Source organism: Nycticebus coucang, chromosome 2 (assembly GCF_027406575.1).
Source record: "Nycticebus coucang isolate mNycCou1 chromosome 2, mNycCou1.pri, whole genome shotgun sequence".
Lineage (NCBI taxonomy): Eukaryota > Metazoa > Chordata > Mammalia > Primates > Lorisidae > Nycticebus > Nycticebus coucang.
The window spans coordinates 132,051,825-132,068,116 of NC_069781.1; positions in this window are offsets into that span (position 1 = coordinate 132,051,825).

Genomic DNA, 16,292 nt, shown 5'->3' on the forward strand with positions numbered 1-16,292 from the left:
CCGAGACAGGTGCCCTTTGAGACAGTTGATTTGGACCTTTTGAACTGGGCTAATAAACTGAAGACTTTTCAGGCAGTGCCCTGGGTGTGCGGTTGTAGGAAGGTTTGATTCTCCTTTTCCAACTGGGGCCAGAGGGGGCAGGCAGGGTGACTTAATTGCTGATTTTTCCACACAGCTGAGACTTCAAGCCAGAGTAGAAGTTGCAATAGGATCAAACAGAAACCAGCTGAAAACAAGACAGAACCACTTAGCTCCACCACACAAGACAGGGCCCCAGTTTCTCAGGCCACAACACTGTACGGCCCCTTGATAAAGCTCCAGGGGAAAAATCAAAGGGAGTAAAATAACCGTGGGGCGGAATCAGCGGAAAAACTCTGGTAACATGAATAACCAGAATAGATCAACCCCCCCAAGAAAAGATACGGCAGATGTGATTGAAGATCCCATTCATAAACAACTGGCTGAATGTCAGAAATCGAATTCAGAATTTGGATTGCAGACAAGATTAATAAAATGGAATTAGGAATTCGAGGAGAAATTCAAAAGTTGTCTCAAGAATTTAATGAATTTAAAGACAAAACCACCAAAGACTTAGACACAGACACACTGAAGCAAGAATTTACAGCCCTCAAAGATATGAAAAATACAGTAGAATCCCTCAGCAACAGAATGGAGCAAGCAGAAGAAAGGATTTCTGACATTGAAGATAAAGTCTTCGAATGCTCCCAATCTCTCAAAGAGGAAGAGAAATGGAGAGCAAAAATGGATCACTCACTCAGAGAGCTCTCAGATAATTCGGAAAAAAGCAATATACGAATTATTGGGATTCTCTGAGAATGATGAAGTGGCCTCGAAGGGCATAGAAGCCCTTCTGCATGAAATTATGAAAGAAAATTTTCCAGACATGCCTAGAGAATCTGAATTCAGATAGCAGACAGCTTCAGAACCCCAGCACGATTCAACCCCAATAAGTCATCCCCCAGACATACCATAATTAGCTTCACTAAAGTTAACATGAAAGAGAAGATTCTCAAAGCAGCCCGGCAAAAGAAAACTATTACGTACAAAGGTAAGAATATTAGAATAACTGCAGATCTCTCTGCTGAAACTTTTCAAGCCAGAAGAGAGTGGTCATCAACTTTTAATCTCCTAAAGCAAAATAACTTTCAACCCAGGATCTTGTATCCAGCTAAACTGAGTTTCATCTATGATGGAGAAATTAAATACTTCAATGACATTCATATGTTGAAAAAATTTGCCATAAGTAAACCAGCTCTTCAGGATATTCTCAGACCTATCCTCCACAATGACCAACCCAATCCTATACCACAAAAGTAAACTCACTCATAAACTTCGGAACAAACTCCAACTTCCACACTGGTGAAAGGATTAAAAATGTCCACTGGACCTTTGAAAAACTCGATACCCAAAATTCCACCAGACTCCATCAATGTGAATGGCTTAAACTGTCCTCTAAAGAGGCATAGGTTATCTGACTGGATACAAAAACTCAAGCCAGATATTTGTTGCATACAAGAGTTACATCTTAACTTAAAAGACAAATATAGACTCAGGGTGAAAGAATGGTCATCCATATTTCAGGAAAATGGTAATCAGAAAAAAGCAGGTGTTGCAATTTTATTTGCAGATACAGTAGGCTTTAAACCATCAAAAGTAAGGAAGGACAAGAATGGCCACTTCATATTTGTTAAGGGTAATACTTAACATGATGAGATCTCAATAATTAATATCTATGCACCCAACCAGAATGCACCTCAATTTATAAGAGAAACTCTAACAGACATGAGTAACTTGATTTCCTCCAGCTCCATAATCGTCGGAGATTTCAACACTCCTTTGGCAGTGTTGGATCGATCCTCCAGCAAGAAGCTGAGCAAAGAAATCTTAGATTTAAAACTAACCATCCAATATTTAGATTTAGCAGACATCTACAGAACATTTCATCCCAACAAAACTGAATACACAGACTTCTCATCAGCCCACGGAACTTACTCCAAAATTGACTTGTTAGGTCACAAGTCTAACCTCAGTAAATTTAAAGGAATAGAAATTATTCCATGCATCTTCTTGGACCATCATGGAATAAAACTTGAATTGAGTAACAACAGGAATCTGCATACTCATACAAAAACATGGAAGTTAAATAACCTTATGCTGAATGATAGCTGGGTCAGAGATGAGATTAAGAAAGAAATCGCCAATTTTTTGGAACAAAACGACAATGAAGACACAAACTGTCAGAACCTCTGGGACACTGCAAAGGCAGTTCTAAGAGGGAAATTTATAGCACTGCAAGCCTTCCTCAAGAGAACGGAAAGAGAGGAAGTTAACAACTTAATGGGACATCTCAAGCAACTGGAAAAGGAAGAACATTCCAACCCCAAACCCAGTAGAAGAAAAGAAATAGCCAAAATTAGAGCAGAATTAAATGAAATTGAAAACAAAAGAATAATACAACAGATCAATAAATCAAAAAGTTGGTTTTTTGAAAAGGTCAATAAAATAGATAAACCTCTGGCGAACCTAATCAGAAAAAAAAGAGTAAAATCTCTAATATCATCAATCAGAAACAACAAAGACGAAATAACAACAGACTCATCAGAAATCCAAAAAATCCTTAATGAATATTACAAGAAACTTTATTCTCAGAAATATGAAAATCTGAAGGAAATTGACCGACACTTGGAAGCACGCCACCTTCCAAGACTTAACCAGAATCAAGGGGAAATGTTGAACAGACCCATATCAAGTTCAGAAATAGCATCAACTATACAAAACCTCCCTAAAAGGAAAAGCCCGGGACCAGATGGTTTCACGTCAGAATTCTACCAAACCTTTAAAGAGGAATTAGTACCTATATTACTCAACCTTTTCCAAAATGTAGAAAAAGAAGGAAGACTACCCAACACATTCTATGAAGCAAACATCACCCTGATCCCCAAACCAGGAAAAGACCCAACAAGAAAAGAAAATTATAGACCAATATCACTAATGAATATAGATGCAAAAATATTCAACAAGATCCTAACAAACAGAATCCAGCAACACATCAAACAAATTATACATCATGATCAAGTTGGTTTTATCCCAGGGTGTCAAGGCTGGTTCAATATACGTAAATCTATAATTGTAATTCAGCACATAAACAAATTAAAAAACAAAGACCATATGATTCTCTCAATTGATGCAGAAAAAGCTTTTGATAATATCCAGCATCCCTTCATGATCAGAACACTCAAGAAAATTGGTCTAGAAGGGACTTTTCTTAAACTGATAGAGGCTATCTACAGCAAACCCACAGCCAATATCATATTGAATGGAGTTAAATTGGAATCATTTCCACTCAGATCAGGAACCAGACAAGGCTGCCCATTGTCTCCATTGCTTTTCAACATTGTAATGGAAGTTTTAGCCACCAGAATTAGGGAAGAAAAGGCGATCAAGGGTATCCATATAGGGTCAGAAGAGATCAAACTTTCGCTCTTCGCAGATGATATGATTGTGTATCTGGAAAACACTAGGGACTCTACTACAAAACTCCTAGAAGTGGTCAAGGAATACAGCAGCGTCTCAGGTTACAAAATCAACATCCATAAATCGGTAGCCTTTATATACACCAACAACAGTCAAGTTGAAAAAGCAGTTAAGGACTCTATCCCATTCACAGTAGTGCCAAAGAAGATGAAATATTTGGGAATTTACCTAACAAAAGACGTGAAAGATCTCTATAAAGAGAACTATGAAACTCTAAGAAAAGAAATAGCTGAAAATGTTAACAAATGGAAAAACATACCATGCTCATGGCTGGGAAGAATCAACATTATCAAAATGTCCATACTACCCAAAGCAATATATAATTTAAACGCACTCCCTATTAAAGTTCCGCTGTCATATTTTAAAGATCTTGAAAAAACAATACTTCATTTTATATGGAATCAGAAAAAACCTCGAATAGCCAAGACATTACTCAGAAATAAAAACAAAACAGGAGGAATCACACTACCAGACCTCAGACTTTACTACAAATCAATAGTGATCAAAACAGCATGGTATTGGCACAAAAACAGAGAAGTAGATATCTGGAACAGAATAGAGAACCAAGAGATGAATCCAGCTACTTACCGCTATTTGATTTTTGACAAGCCAATTAAAAACATTCAGTGGGGAAAAGATTCCCTATTTAACAAATGGTGCTGGGTGAACTGGCTGGCAACCTGCAGAAGACTGAAATTGGACCCACACCTTTCACCATTAACTAAGATAGACTCTCATTGGATTAAAGATTTAAACTTAAGACATGAAAATATAAAAATACTAGAGGAGAATGTAGGGAAAACCCTTGAAGAAATTGGTCTGGGTGAGTATTTCATGAGGAGAACCCCCCGGGCAATTGAAGGAGCTTCAAAAATACACTACTGGGACTTGATCAAACTAAAAAGCTTTTGCACAGCTAAGAACACTGTAAGTAAAGCAAACAAACAGCCCTCAGAATGGGAGAAGATATTTGCAGGGTATATCTCTGACAAAGGTTTAATAACCAGAATCCACAGAGAACTCAAACGCATCAGCAAGAAAAAAACAAGGGATCCCATCGCAGGCTGGGCAAGGCATTTGAAGAGAAACTTCTCTGAAGAAGACAGGCACACGGCCTTCAGACATATGAAAAAATGCTCATCGTCTTTAATCATCAGAGAAATGCAAATCAAAACTACTTTGAGATATCATCTAACTCCAGTGAGACTAGCCTATATCACAAAATCTCAAGACCAGAGATGTTGGCGTGTATGCGGAGAAAAGGGAACACTTTTGCACTGCTGGTGGGAATGCAAATTAATACATTCCTTTTGGAAAGATATATGGAGAACACTCAGAGATCTAAAAATAGATCCGCCATTCAATCCTGTAATCCCTCTACTGGGCATATACCCAGAAGACCAAAAGTCACGTCATAACAAAGATATTTGTACCAGAATGTTTATTGCAGCCCAATTCATAATTGCTAAGTCATGGAAAAAGCCCAAGTGCCCATCGTTCCACGAATGGATTAACAAATTGTGGTATATGTACACCATGGAATACTATGCAGCCTTAAAGAAAGATGGAGACTTTACCTCTTTCATGTTTACATGGATGGAGCTGGAACATATTCTTCTTAGTAAAGTATCTCAAGAATGGAAGAAAAAGTACCCAATGTACTCAGCCCTACTATTGAACTAAGTTGGGGCTCTCACATGAAAGCTATAACCCAGTTACAACCTAACAATAGGGGGAAGTGGGAAAGGGGGTGGTGGTGGGTAGAGGGAGGGGGATCGGTGGGATCACACCTGTGGTGCATCTTACAGGGGTATTTGCAAAACTTGGTAAATGTAGAATGTAAATGTTTTGGCACAGTAACCGAGATAACACCGGAAAGGCTATGTTAACCATTGTGATAAAAATGTGTCAAATGGTCTATGAAGCGAATGTATGATGCCCCATGATCATATCAATGTATACAGTTATGATTTAATAAAATAAAAAAAAAAAGAGGTATGACCAGGTAGAACCTTTAAGAGGTGATTAGGTCATGGTTAAGTCTTTATATATGGATTAATCCATTCATGGATTAATGGATTACTGGATTATCATAGGATTGGGTTAGCTATCTCTAGAATGAGTCTGTTAGAAAAGCCACGTTTGGCCACCCTTTGTGGTGGCTCATGCTGTAATCCTAGCTCTTTTGGAGGCCAAAATGGGTGAATTGCTTGAGTTTAGGAGTTTGAGATCAGCCTGAGCAAGAGTGAGACCCCATCTCTACTAAAAATAGAAAACCTAGCTGGATGTTGTGGTAAGCACCTGTAGTCCCAGCTACTAGGGAGGCTGAGGCAAGAGGATCATGTGAGTCCAAGAGATTGAGCTTGCTATGAGCTATAATGATGCCATGGCACTCTATCTAAGGTGACAGAGTGAGACTTTGTCTCAAAAAAAAAAAAAAAAAAAAAAAGAAATGGACTTTTGTTCTCCTTCTTGGACTGCTCTTACCCTGATACCTTCTGCATCAAATGTGGCCCCTCGACCTTGGAATTCCCAGCCTCTAGAACTTTAAGAAATCAATTTTATTTTATTATAAATTACCTAATCTGTGGTATCCTATTATAGCAATGGAAGATGAACTAGAACATAGATATACCCTGGGAAAAATGACACCCACCTTCAAAACATCTCAATCCCTAATTAAGAGGTCTTCCACTTCCTTGATCCCTCCCAGGAGCAAAAGTAAGTCCTCTCTGGAGAAAGGTATCACCTAGGGCCTCAAATCTTCTTTATAATTTTCACACACAATGTCTAATGTTTCATCAAAAATAAACTGGGTATTAAAAAATCACAAGTTTGTAACAAGAGGAAAAAAAATAAAACCAGTAGAAAAAAATCACCATAATTCTGATACTGGTGTTATCAGACTTTTAAAAACTCTAAAATAACTGAAATTAATATGTTCCAGAAATTAAATGACAAGATGAATATGTTCAGTAGTATCCTGGAAATAAATGGAAATTTTAGAACTTAAAAATATGATACTGAAATCAAGACAATAATTGAGTTTAACTACAGATTAGATACAGCTGAAGAAAATAAGTAATTTTGAGGATAGGTTAGAAAATATATCTAGATCAAAGGCACAGAGAGAAACATAAAAAATACAGAAAAAAGTGTAAGAGAAAATATGTAACTGGAGTCCCAGAAGGAGAGAGGGGAGAGAATGGATGGTAAGAAGAAATATTTGTAGACACAATGGCTGAGAATTGTCAAAAAAATGATGAAAGACAGAAAGTCACAGCTTTAAGAAGAGCTATAAAGCACAAATGGTATAAATAAAAAACACATCCAGACACATCATAGTAAAACTGCTGAAAATCAAAAATCCTAAAAACAGCCATAGGAAAAATAAAGTCATATTTCCTCAAAAGGAAACAATGAAAACTAATGGAAAATGAACCATATATTCAAAGTGCTGAAAATACTGTCAACCTAATTATATATCCAGAAAGAATATCCTTCCGTGAAAGAGTTCTTTAAGCAAGACGGAAGTGATCATAAAAAGGCAGGGAAGAATGAGGAAAAATATAAAGAATAAACTTATAGGTAAATCTAAATAAAGACTGACTTATAAAATTTTATAATGATGAAAGATAAATCCACCAGGAAAATAACTGAAGTCTAAGTTAGCCACAAAATTGGGAAGCAAAAATTGACAGAACTAAGATGAAATAATAGATGAATCCACCATTATACTGGGTGATTTTAACACACCCTCTTTTAGTAACTGAAAAAGCAAGTAGACAAAAAAAAGTCAGCTAGAATGTAGAGAATTGAAACAACACACTTAATAAATTTGACCTAATTGATACAGCAGAACCTCCATAGTTGACTACCTTCCTACATTGACTACCTCCTTAAGTTGACCTAATTTTCATAGAGTGGACATGCACCACATGTACATATCAGCACAGTAGGCCTAGTTCCTTATGTTGACCACCTCCATAGGTTGACCAGTTTGTTACAGTCCCTTGAGTTGGGTCAACTTATAGAAGTTCTACTGTATATGCAGAACTCTGTACACTCAAATTGTAAAATGTGCATTCTTTTTAATTGCACATTGAACGTTGGTTAAATTTGATCATATTCTGGGAAATTATGCAAAGCACAAAGTATTTCATGCAGAATACATTGTTTCACCACAGTGAAATTAAGCCAGAAATTAATAAATGACAATCTCCAAATGTTTTTTTAACTTAAGTGATATGCTACTAAATATTCCAAGGGTCATAGAGAAGAACTCATAGTAAGTATTCAAAAATATTTTGAACTTAATGATTAACATATGAGATGCAACTAAGCAATACTGACATACATATGTTAGGGAAGCAACGTAGCTAACATTTAATGAGCTAGGACAAATTCTGTGTAGTTTCACATATTTGAGGTAGTTGGAGGAGTCAAATTCACAAAGACAGCAGAATGCTAGTTATGGACTTGGCGGGGAGTTAGTGAGGAGTTGAGTGTTTCATTGGTACAGAGTTTCAGTTTTATAAGATGAAAAGTGTTCTACATATGTACGGTGGTGGTTGCACAACAATGTGAATGTGCTTAATGCCACTGAACTGCATACTTAAAGATGGTTAAAATGACAAATTTCACATTTTGTGTATTTTATTACAATTAAAAAATGTAGATTAATAAGCTAAGTATCCATCTGAAGAAGTCAGGAAAATAACAAATTAAACCTTATGAAAGGGATAGTATATGTAACAGCATAAATTATGAGAAATATAAAACAAATATTTTACAAATAGAGGTGATAAACAAAACTAAAGATTTTTCAAAAAATGAGTAGTAAAATTGGTAGCAAGTTGAATTCCCCAGGAAGCAGATTCTGGTAAGAGTAGAATGCTGGAAGTTTACTGGGGATTGTTCTTGGGACCCAAAGGAAGGAAAGGGATGAGAAGAGAAGTAAGAAGAGGGGAAGAAAGCAGGATTAAGTAGAGGAAGAAGCTGAGCTATGACACAGTCTCAAAGGAAGCTGAGATAACCATCCTGGGACATTGGAAGCGGCAATAACTTTTTTTTTTATTAATATTAAATCATAGCTGTGTACATTAATGCGATCATGGGGCACCAGACACTGGTTTTATAAGCAGTTTGACACATTTTCATCACACTGGTTAACATAGCCTTCCTGGCATTTTCTTAGTGCAGTGACTCTTGAGAGTGGTCCCAGGTTGGGGCCATACAGAGGCAGACCTTTCTACCCCACTGATCATCAGTCATGGCCCTCAGGCCACTTAATAAGGGTGTGTGACCTTGGGCAAGGTGGTTGTCTTAGGGCAAGGCTGATAGGACTGCAGAGGGCTGTCTGCCAATAGGACTCTGAGCAGGTGGGGGAAGGAGCACTTCCTTTCTAAAGGGGGTTGCTGGGCTGCTCTCTACATGTTGAGCCAGAGATAAAGACAGAAGTCACAGATTTCCAATGTCAGGAGAGCATCAGGGGACAGCGCTAAAGTTCTGAAAGACAACTTGCAAAGAAAGCAGGAGGATTCTGTAGACAAGTTTATGCCAATTTGAACATTTAGATGAAATGAACAAATCTCCCCAAAGCAACTTTTAAAATAGACATGAGAAGACATAGAAAATCTGAATAATTTTGTTATCTATTAAATGTATAATGAGGAAACCTTCCAAAAAAGTAAACTCCAGGCCTAGATGACTTTAGTGCATTCTTCCAAATAGTTATGGTAGAAGTAGCACCAGTTTTATACAAACTCTTAAAGAGACTAGAAAACAAGGACACTGCCCAATTTATCAATAAGATGAGCATAATTTTTTTTGCCCAAAGCTGACAAGATCCTAACCAAAAAGTAATATTACAGGTCAATAATTCCCATCCATATAAGTATCTTAAACAAAATATTATCCAACCAAATCCATAATATCTAAAAAGTGTTCCAAGAATATAAAGTTGGTTTATCATTTAAAAGAGCAATATAATTTACCACATTAACAGAATAAAGAAGGAAATCCTATGGTAATTATTTCACTGGATGAAGAAAAAGCATGTAATAAAATCCAACACCTATTCTTGGTGGAAACTACCTAAGCCAGAAATAGAAGAGAATTCCTTAATCAGATAAAGGCTATCTACAAAACAAAGAAAGAAACAAATCCTACTGTAAGCATCACATTTAAGGGTGAAATAGTGAAAGTTTCTCTCTAGAGAACAGGACATGCAATCCAGATTAGAAAGATAGGAACCCCTTGGTAATCTCCTGGTCTGGAGGCAGGGAGACGTTTCTGGGCTCTGAGAGGCGACATAGACATGCCAGCAGTCCAGATAAGTTCTCTGGTCACAGAAGGGGGAGCAGAAGATCTTTGAGAGGTGGTTAGGGGATGTCATCACAGCTAAGACATGGAGAATAAACTCTGGGTGGGCTTCAGTGACTCTCTCCTGCCCAACAGAGCTGGCCTTTGGAGTGACTGAACACCAGGGTATTGTTGGTGCTCTGGGCCTGGGATAGAAGAGGCTGTCACAGGTTTGAGGCTTGTGTCAGTGCTGCCCTGAGGTCATATAGTCTCCCAGGATGAGTTGTGGCTGAAGGGGCTGGAGCTCCAAGCAAGTCCTTTGTGGCTGAGCTCAGCACCAGGCAGTATTGCCACTAAGGTGTAACTACAGGTGCTGGCAGATCAATATAAACAGTAGCACTGGGCAGCCCCACGGGTAGTCTCACCTGGGGCCTGAGCAGTTCCTTCCACACACCTACAAACTCCTAAGGCTCTCATTAGACCTTGTGGTAGGGGGAGGTACTAGAGTGAGTCTTGGCGGTACACTTGGGGGCGGGGCAACTCAGAGATCAGTAAATCACTGTCCATCTGCACTCAGAATAAAGAGAGATCCAATTTTGTACAGCCAAATTCTGCCAACAGAGTAACTATAAGACCCCATGGCTGCTGTAACTGGGATGGGGGGAGGTTAGCCCTTGGGTCATCTCTGCTTTGGGACTTTAGGTGCTCTTTATCTCCTCAGACAAACAGATGGACGCCAGGGACACTTCATCCTTCCCATAACAGGAGCCTCTTTTAATAAAATTTCCCTTTAATCTAAAGTATTATGAGGTCATGATAGAAAATATTTAACCATGGGGAAGCAACAAGCTAAAGAATAAATCCCCCATACTGCTTTTGCTATTTCTCTTTCTGGAGATTATTTATATATATTACACACACACACACACACATAGAGCTTGCTCTCTACATATAGTTGTGTATTTTGCTTCTTTCACTCAATCTTGTGAATATTCCATGTTATTTGGTTGAACTCCATAGGAATTTTAGTCCTGTTCAGTTTCTACTCTTTGGGTTTCCAATCCCAAGGAAGGTGGGACCGAGGAGAAAAATGAATACTTTTCCTCCAGGGCTATTGACAAGGATTTCTCTTTTCCATTCTCTGCTCTTCCCGGACCCTCTAAAACTGGGATAGGAGTATTTTTCTTTGATACTTTTGACTGCACAGTATTCTATATCCTGGATTATTACAAGTGAGCAAGTACTCTATTGTTGAACATTTAAGCTAAAATCATTCTGAAAATTATTTTGCCATTGACACTGTTACTGCTCTTTACTGTAATATTGTCATAAATGCTCTGATTATTTCCCTATTTTTCTGGCACCACACAGCCTCATCCACTATGCTATGAAGTTTGTTATCTTTCAGACAGATATTTGCCGTATGCCTATGTTCTTTGGAGGGCCCAAAAGACACATACTGGCGCTGATGTTAGAGAAGAATACAAATACAAGAATCCTATTAGTAATGATTTTGATTGCATTTGTTTCCTATCGATGCTATAATCAATTGCTGCATATTTAGTGGCTTAAAACAGCCGCAGCATACATGTATTATTTCATGGCATTGAGGATCAAAAGTCCAACGGATCTTTCTGGATCCCAGTCAGGGCTTGGCAGGCAGTGCTCTCCCTGAAGGTTCTAGAGAAGAATTGATTTCCTTGCCTTCTCCAGCCTCCTGAGGCTGCCCTCATTGCTTGGCGCATGGCCCCTTCTTGCACCTTCAAATTCCCCCTGTGCCTCTTCCATCAGTCACATCTTCTGACCACAACTGGGAAAGGAGCTCCAATTTTTATTTTATTTATTTATTTATTTACTTTCTGGAAATGCTTATTTTATTAGACCAGGAAACTGATCAAGTATAAATCTGGACAAACTAGAGAGTCTGGGCAGATGTAGGAGCTCTGATTTTTAGCATTGTGTGACTGGATTGGGCTCATCTGAAAAGTTCAGGACACTCTCCCCGTATCAAGCCCTTTAATCTTAATAACATCTGCAAAGCCCCTTTTGCCCTGTGACATGGCATGTTAGCCGGTTCCATGGATAGAGGTGGGGGCTCTTTTGGGAGTCGTGACTCCACTTACTGCGATGCAAATAACTACCCATTCATTGAGTAGTTGCTATTGTCACTGCTGAGCTAAGCACTTTATAGGGATTATGTCATTTAACCAGTCCCAAATCCATGAGGCAGATACGATTATGATCCTCACTGGACAGATGAGAAGACAGAGGCTAAGAGCAGTAGTTTAGAAGTCAATGGGCGGCGCCTGTGGCTCAGTCAGTAAGGCGCCAGCCCCATACACCGAGGGTGGCAAGTTCAAACCTGGCCCCAGCTGAACTGCAACCAAAAAATAGCCGGGCATTGTGACAGGCGCCTGTAGTCCCAGCTACTCGGGAGGCTGAGGCAAGAGAATTGCATAAGCCCAGGAGTTGGAGGTTGCTGTGAGCTGTGTGACGCCATGGCACTCTACCAAGGGCCATAAAGTGAAACTCTGTCTCTACAAACAAACAAACAAAAAAAAAGAAGTCAAGACTGATCCTCACGATTATCGTGAGTCAGCAAAAAATGTGAGACTTCTTGCTTTATTTACTTAAAAGCAACATTGAAACCTTAATGTAGATCCAGAACTTTCTGGGGATTTGCTATTTATAAACTCTGAGCTGGCCAGCTCTGTCTTTTACTCTTCAGTGATAGTTAAGTGTCATGAAATCTTCAGGTGAAAGTTGTAGAGCTGGGCCCAGGAGAGCCGCCTCCTATTACTGAGGCAGGAGCTTGACCACTATTTTGTCAAGGTTGTTGGCCCATTCTTCCTGGAACCAGACATGGCTCTGTGTGACTTGCAGATCCCAAATAGCACCTGTGAAAGCTTCTAGGTGTGCACTTGGGCCTTTGTAGAAAACCTTTTTCATTAAAAAAGTTTTTAAAATCTTTTGAAAAGCCCTGACTGGTCAGATGTGGTGGCTCATGCCTATAATCCCAGCATTTTGGGAAGCCAAAGGGGAAGGGTCACTTGAGACCAGAACTTTGAGACCAGTCTGCATAACATAGCCAGACTCTGTCTCTACAAAATACAAGCAAAATTAACCCAGTGTGGTGGTGCATGCCTGTAGCTACAGCTACTTTGGAGGCTGAGGCAGAAGGATCTCTTAAGCCCGGAAACTAGAGGTTACAGTGAGCTATGGTCATACCATTGCACTTCAGCTTGGACAACAGAGAAAGACCTTGTCTCCTAAAAAGAAGGAGAAGAAGACATACAAATAGCCAACAGTATATGAAGAAAAAAGTCCTCCACGACTCTGCTCCCTCATTTCTGGAATGAGTCAGTCATACTTGGCTTCAGAGGAGCTTTTTCAGCAGGCACTCTCCTGTGGGTGTGGAGGTCAAACACATTGTCCTGGACTTAGCACAGGAGAAACTGGAACACAGCCTCCAGAAAGAACTGCTTTATGTTTTGAGATGTTGGGTCACCATCCAGCAGGGCAATAAAGGAAACAGAAAAGGGTCAAGTCTGAGTGTCCATCTGGTGCCTCTAGAACAGTATACTTTCTTTCCCTTAGAGGAACTAAAGCAGGGTGATGCTGGCATCCCTGAGGAAGAGGATTGCCAGATTTAAGGGGAATAAAGCATGACTCTCAGTTAAATCAGATTTGGACTGTATTTCAGATAAACAAGGAATAATTTTTTAGTGTAAGTATGTTCCCCAAAATGCATGGTTCCACACTTAGACAAAAGAATTATTTGTTTGTCTGAAATTCAAATGCAACTAGGCATCCTGTATTTTATCTGGCAGCCCTACTCAGGAGGGAAGACACATGTTTGTAATTCAGGCACTGGATCCAGTGAATCCAAGCCTTGTGCTTTAGCCTCCTTGACTCGAGGGGCTCTGTGTCTCATGTAGCTCTTTTTCATCTTCCCTGTTTATGCCAATCTAAATTCTTCAAGGCCTTCATACCTTGCCTTGCCTCTTCCTTTAGGAAGTCTTTCCTGATTGCACTTCCATTCAGCTCAAGGCTGAGGGAGGCCTCCGGTGTCCCCCCTACGCACTGTCTCTGGCTTATATCTGGTGAAAGAGGCAGATCTGTAAACAGAAATATTCAAGAAAGTTCAGGAAAAGAAAGAATATGAAAATACCTTAAGAGATGTAGTAAGAAATTAGAGGGAGCAGGGGAAAGAAAATGATTATGTAAAAGCACAAAGTGACCCTATTCACGTCTGCCCTTACCAGGGAGTGTCATCCTCCTCTCTGAGTCAGTAAGTCAGTGGAGGTAGAGAGAACAAGGGACTCCTGCGAGCTTCTGCTGTTCCCCCAACTCCTCCAGGAGGCGCTTTTACTTTAACTGAGCATCTATTACTGAGTATTTATTTACACAAGGGGTAGTCCAGGGCAGAGTAGAGTAGAGTCTCTCTATCTAAACAAGCCAGGGGATTGAGGTTGGTGTGTGTGGGAAGTCCAAAGGAAGGGACAGCGAGTAGCAGAGTTGCAGGCTGTGGTGACCTCGCAAGACTCCAGGTGGCAGAGCCACCAGGGCCCTGGGGTATAGAAGTGTCTCGGTTGCAGCTACCTCAACAGCGTAAACCCTCTTCCGTGCACCGTTTTGGCATAGACTGCTCTTCAGCATAGGAGTCCCGTAGGTGAGGAAACTCTAGCGAAGAAGGCTAGATTGCAGTTCCGGGGCCATGCAGGGCAGAGGCACAGAACAGGTCCCACAGGTGACAGGAGGAATCCAGAGCAGGAAACCAGGGCCCTTGGAAGAACTCTGACATAGACTTCTTAAAGAAAGCATCAAATATCTGTCAGAATTTAGAATGCGAGACCAGCCAATTTTTCAGCCTCAGCTGACACCCAGTTTACACAGAAGCATGTACTCTGTGACAAGGGAGTCTGAAGTAGTTGCTTCCAAGGCAGAGTGCTGGAGGCACTGATGGAGGGCCAGGGTGGGAAAGGAAGTAACAGGTGAGGTCACATTGGTTCTCCATCATGGGCAGCTCTTGAAGGGCATTTAGCCCATTTGGTGGTTGGGTGGATTGTAGGGTGAGGCTGAGGACCAGGACAGAGCATGGGCAAGTGATTATGTTGCATAGTATATGGAGTGTGTTTGTGAAAGGCTTTGAGTGCCCCTCAGAGATCCTTGGACTTTGTCTGGAAGTTAAGAGTAAAGGAGGTGGGGGTTGATCAGATAGGTGTTTTAAAAACAAAACAAACCAAAAAAACAGTAGAGCATAGAACAGAAAGGAGAAATCCTTGTCAGCAGCCCTAGAGGAAATGTGTTCATTTTTCTCTCTGGCCCCACCTTGCTTGGAATTGGGAATCCAAAGAGGGGAAACTGAACACAACTAAAATTCCTATGGATTTCAATGTTTGATTTTTCATGTCATTATTTTTTTCTTGGCTAGAAAGTATTTACACTTGAAAGAGTAAATTCAGTCTTATATTCCAATTGCTTAGTCATCCAAGAGGTTGCCAATAACTAGTTAAGTAGCAAGTGTATTGACTGGACAAGTCCAGGTCTTAATTGAGAGGAAACAACTGGAATTGTGAGGACAAAGGATGAAGACACCATTTCTGTTGTGTCAACGTGGACTTAGCTTACTGGAGTCCCAAGTGCCAGAGAAGAGAAGGGCTTGGCCAAGGAGACATCTGACTTCTGCTTATCAAACGTTCCCATTGGTACTTGAAATGGAATCCATTTTTAAATGGATTGGTTTGCCAGTGGGCATAAAAAGTGTTTGAGGATGCTGTATATACCTGACAAATGATCATGCCAGGAAAGACCAAGACAGAAGCAGACAGCATGGTGGTGCAGCTAAAGCATCCTCTGATGGGAATCTTGTCAGGCAGTTGTTTGTGTCATTGGTTCTTGATGTGCTCTTGGATGAAGAATGATCAGACCCATCAAAGCAAGGCAAGCATGAAACAAAGTTGAGGAAGAGAAAGATAGGGTTCATTGAGCAAGAGCAAGTTGCATTCATCATAGACAATGCTGTTAATAACTGATAGGTAATGGTCTGGGTTCTGTTTTATACTGTCTGGATTGGCCCCTTTTCATGGTTCAGACATTACCATGGAAACTCTTTGATGGACAGTTAACGATATGAAAATTAGCTCTACATCACTTTCCAAATCCTATTACTCTTGGGATGCCTGGCCCTTGGGGGCATTCTTCTTTCTCCTGAGGTCTGGCAGTTAGTTGCTAGGGATAGGATTAAGGTGGGCAGCTCCAACGTGGGGCTCACCCTTGTCCTTCTTCCCGGGTGGGGCAATCACTGGAGGCAGCACCAATGCAACACACTCACTTTGTCCCTTAGGGGAGTCTTTGAGGTTCCTTACTAGCTACCTAACAATCCCACTGGCACTTTGGTGTGTGTCTCACTCACTTTTTGAGGTCTCTAGGGT